This window comes from Nestor notabilis, unplaced genomic scaffold (genome assembly GCF_000696875.1).
Source record: "Nestor notabilis isolate BGI_N333 unplaced genomic scaffold, ASM69687v1 scaffold24439, whole genome shotgun sequence".
NCBI classification, from domain to species: Eukaryota; Metazoa; Chordata; class Aves; order Psittaciformes; family Psittacidae; genus Nestor; species Nestor notabilis.
The window spans coordinates 7,111-12,293 of record NW_009945491.1 but is presented as its reverse complement, the minus strand read 5'-3'; positions in this window follow the sequence as shown (position 1 = coordinate 12,293).

Genomic DNA, 5,183 nt, shown 5'->3' with positions numbered 1-5,183 from the left:
GAGCCCCAGGGGTGCAGCAGGGTCTCAGCAGGGCCCTGCTCAGGGTACAGCCAGAGAGCCCAATGGAACATTTCCTCAGGGTCATTCCCCAGGATCCCGAGGGATCTCGCAGCGATGCCGGGGCAGCCTGGCCATCACTTCTGGAGTCAGGCTGTGCTGTGCTGAGTGCTCCCGGGCTCTGCACCCTCCTGCTGTCAGGTCTTAGACTAGAGTCCTCAAAAATGCAAACCATGCAACGGGAATCAAGGTTGGCCTGAAGAGTGTTTGATCTTTCAGCAATTGCTGCAGTGTTGCTGTAAGTACATCCAGATGGCTGCAGACCACACAGAGGCAGCGTGCCCCCCCGGCACGGCCACCCCATCCCACCTCGCTTGTGGTGCCTGCGCACCCTTGGGACATGCCAAGCACTGAAGGATGTGGCAGGTTGAGCTGTGTGTCATTAGGGTTAACCCTAAGGGGTGGCTGCAGGGTGACCTGTCCCTGCAGGCTGATGCCTTATGTGGCTCCAAGGGATGCTGCGGCAGAGCCATTGGCCTGGCTTGTACCTGGGGTGAAGGTGTGACCTCCAGCAAAGCTTTGCTGAACGTAGCTGAGTGTTGTGTAGCCAAAACCATAGAGCAACTGCTGAGAAGTGATGCTCAACTGTGTCTTGAAACCACTAGTGTTGCCTTCTTGGCTCCCGGTGTGATTCCTGCCCATGGGCTCCTCGGCATGGCAAGTCGCTGCCTGGCTCCATGAGCTCGTTCACTATTTATTTGGCCTGAGCCTTGGCATCGCTGCAGCTTCAAACAGGAGGGAAAATGGTCGGAGTGATTTATTACATGGTAGCTGCTGTGTCTGCAGAAAGCTGACGGGGCAGGACAGACCTGGGCTTGCCTCACTGCGGCTCCGAGCTGAGGAGGGAGGGAAGTGATGGATGCTCCCAAGGGATGCCTGGTCCCTGCACATGGTGCTTTGCTTCCCATGGTGTGGCACAGCAGAGCTGTGCTTGGCGCACATGTTCTGGCCCCTCTGTAGGTGCTGCTGCCCGTCCTCCCTTCCCTGCTCCCTGGGAACTGATGGACAAGTGATGCTAAATTAGCTGGGAAGCTCATTTTAACCCACCACTCACTTTACTCGTGCTTAGATCCACGGGGAGGGGAGCAGGGCTGGTGGGAAGGTGACTGGATCCATACAGAGGTGCTGGAGCAGGTAGAGGGGCAAGGGCAGGGCTTGCGGGGGGTCCATCCTGCCTGCATGGGCTTCTCCAGAGCACCCGAGTGCTGCTGGTTCTGGCTCCTGGTCTTGATCCTGCTCCTGTGAGGAACATGTTTACTCAAAGCTTGCTCCTCAGGGAGCAAACCCACAGTTGGCTCTTGTCGAAAACCAAGAGCATTTCTAGGGAGATCAGAATTTCCTCTTCTGAAAGCCAGCTCCCATTAAGCAAAACATGCTTTGACCAAAAACTGATGCCCAGTTCTCTGTGGCGTAGCTAAGGGCTAGAAGATAAAGTGCCAGTGGTGTGAGGTGGGTGCCTTGCCCGGCTCTGTGCAGTGGGGTGAGCATCACCCCAAAGCCAGCCGGGCTGGTGGTGTGGGGCTCATGTGGTACCTGGTGGGGATGCTCCCGGTGTGTTCCTGTTCTCTTCTCCATCACCCAGAGGAAGGTCTCGCTCCTGTCCCTGCTCCCGTCCTCACCCCAGGTCCCAGCCATGGGCCGGTGGCTGTCCTCTCCCTCCCCTGCACTGCCCACCAAACCGAGGAAGTCGCAACCGCAGAGCTCTTGAAAGCATTTTTTTGGTGGAGACCACCGGTACTGAGAGATTAAAATTGCTGTTGTTTCTTCCATTACTCAGCTTTCCTGAATTATGGGGTGTAATACTCAGGGAGTGGGAATAATTAGGGGAGAACAATGGCAGGCTTGATAAATGCGCCTGTGTGGTACTCCCAGCCAGTCCAGCCTGCTGTCACATTTCTCTAGGTCTCCATTTTCCACAGCCTGTGCCAAGCCATTTCCACTACGGTACCTACTCCTCAGCTTCCTCATTCCTTGGGCTCCGCTTCCCGGCCCGGCTGTCCCGGTTAACGCTCTGCTTCCCAACTCCTGGCCAGCTGGTACCCACAGCGCAGCTCCCTGTGCCCTGCCTGGCTGGGATACAGGAGCTTGGGGGATGCTGGACCCTGAGGGGTGCAGCAGGGCAGGGGATGCTGGAGCCCAGGGGATGCAGGACCTCAAGGCATTGCCCCTTTGGTCCCTCCAGACTCCTCTGCATCAGGCTCGGGGGATGCACGACCTTAAGGCATTGCCCCTTTGGTCCCTCCACGCTCCTCTGCATCAGGCAAGCGGAGGTCCCACCAGGTCACTTTGGTGTTCTGTGCTCGAGGAAGCCACCGATTCCTCCCCTCTGCAGGGGATGCCCCTCCAGCTCCTTGGTGGGATCTTGCTCAAGCCCTTTCCCAGCAATGCCTCGCTGCTGCGGGACCTGGGGGAGCAGTAACAGCCCCGGCCGGGGGGCTTGGGCAAGAGGCTGCGCTGGTGGCTCCAGTCGGGGCACGTGGGTGAGCAGTGGGATGGGGCAGGGAGGCACAGCCTGGGGCAGAGCTGTCCCCACGTCTGGCCGCTTCCCCCTGAGCTCTTGGATGGCAGAGCTAGCAATAATTACGCAAAACCAGGAGGGTTTTTGCTGGAAAAAGAGACGTTCTGGCGAGCACTTTCCCCAAGCGAGCTCCCGTGTCTCTGCTGCATGTGAAGGGCAGGGAGAAGCCAATGGGATTCCGGGACTGAGATGAAAGTCTGGGGCTTTGCTTCAGTTGGGGAGGGGATTGAGTTTAAACATCCAAGTCACTGCTCCTCTCTCTGTTAACTGCTTGGGATCCTTGACTACAGCTTGGTCCTGGGCATCTGCTTTGGTCCTGCTCGTGGTGAGCCATCTGCCATGGTGGGAATGGGATTGGGGATGGGCTGCATCCTGCAGGGCTCCTGAACGGCCCATCCTTTGGAGCAGCCAAGGGGACACCCTGAGGGCTGCACTATGCCTCTGCCGGGAACTGCAGGACCCAGGGGTGGCTCCTACAGCTCGGCAAGGCTGGGGCTGGCTGGTCACTGGATGAACAGGTTAAGGACAACTGGGAAAGGAGGAACCAGTCACTGCAGGACAGGACATTGTAGGTTTGAACTGCTGCAGGGGAGTTAATCTAGAATGTGGCAGCTGAGCAGGAGCTGGGTTACCTGGAGCTCCATCACTGGGTTCATGAAGCCCATGTGAGCCCAAGCACAGTAGGGATGGACTGTGAGAGTAGCTCCTGCCCCGGGACAGCAAACGGGTTGGATGTCCTTCAACAACCCATTTCCTTGCTGCGGCGCAGGGAAACATGGACCATTTCAGCAGCTCCCTTCCTTGGAAGCCACAATAAAATCTATTTTAAAAGAAAACAAGCACTTCTCATCAAAATGCCTGCCTGTTCCTGGCCTGCAGCTGAAGGTTTTGTCCAGGCCAAGCAGCTTCCCAGAGCTGCATCCGGGCAAATCCATCCAAGCTGGGCTCTGGGTGTTCCAGTTTGGTCGTCGGCCCTTCGCAGTCTGGCACCTCTTGTAGAAAGGCTGGACTGGTTCTACCCTGCTCTCCCTGGGCTCTAAAGCTTATGGCTTTAGTGCTTGTTGTGCATGGGCTGTGCCCCATCCTGCACCTCTGTGGATGGGGCTGGATGCGGTGTCCACGAGGCAGCAGAGGATGGCTTCCGGAGGGGAGCAGTGCTGCTGCCAGCAGGACAATAGTGTCTGTGGTTTTGATTACTGGGGTTTAGTTGTGTGGAGCAGAACAAGAAACCGAGAGCAGTGAAACCGCAGGGAGAAAGGATGGTCCTTGGCTGAGTGCCTGGTGGGGGGAGCGGTGGGGACCAACCCATGGCCGGGGCAGCACTTGGTGCCCTCGCTGGGTCACTGCACGGGGCTGGGGCTGCTGGTGTGGCTCGGCTGATGTCTGGTGTATCGTTGCTGTCCCTTCCCATCACAGCTTGGCACAAGCTGCTGCTGCCTAAGCAGCCACATACAGATGCAAAGCACCATGTGGTGACTTGGGAGCATGGCCCTGACCAGGAGCAGGGGGACACTGACATGAACTGTGTCCCATGCAGGGTCCTTGCCGCAGACACCCCTTGTCCCTGCACGTGCTCCCGGAGCCAGTCTGTGCCTGGGAGCAGGGATGTTTCTTGCTGTGTTTCAGCTCACCCAGCGCTTGAGCAGGCGCCTTCGCTGCCTTTCAAAGGGCTGGATGAGCTCCGCAGCCGGGCCGAGGGTGGGAGGGAAGTGCCTGTCCTGCTTAGGAAACACGAAACAATGAAAGAGGAACAATGGAGCCTCCTTTCCCTCACCCGAAATACCAAACGCCACCAGAATGTGGCAGAGCTCCCAACAGCGCTGCTGGAGCGGAGCTTGTGTCGCCTCCTCCTCAGGCCAAGGATCTGCAGTTCCCCTCCTCTTCCTCAGCCCTGGCAAGGGATGCTGCCGGAGGGCGGGTGCCAGGGAGCATTGCCAAAGAGGCTGCCCTGACCCAGCACTGCTGCCAGTGGGCATTCCCAGCACTGGAAACCATGTTTGGGCCAGGACAGTGGTTTTGCAGCATGGCTGTGGCTTGGGGAGGGATTCTGCAACCTGCCTGGGCTTCCCAGGTCAGCCGAATGTGCTTTGTAGCTGGTCGAGGGGCCCGGGATGGTTTATCCCCATACCCAAACTTGCCAGGCTTGTCAGGCAGAGAACATGTTCATTTGGTACCCATGTGGGGCCAGGCACAGGGGGATGCTTGGCCAGAGCTGGGGGTCCTGGGGCAAGGATGGATCCGTGGCTGGAACCTACTCCCTGAGCATCCTCTCACCCGGCCTGGGTGCTGGCAGCACCCCACAGCTTTTCAATGCGTGGCTGCAGTGTGTGCTTGGGGATGTGGGGCTGGAGCACCCTGAGGAGCTGGGGCTGAGCATCCCGTGTGAGCAGGGCTCGAGGGGGTCCCAAGCTGCTGGTGGATGGTGCCAGCACTGCCTGCACCTTGGCTGCTCAGGGCCACCGGCGCCCTGTCGAGGAGCTGTCGTCCCCATGCACAAGCCCTCGTGTGTGAAGCATCTTTCACCCAGCACCCCGGCCATGCACATCTGGCTGAAAGCTGCGGGAGCTGCCCCGGCAATGAGGACACCGGTCCGGAAACATTCCCTCCC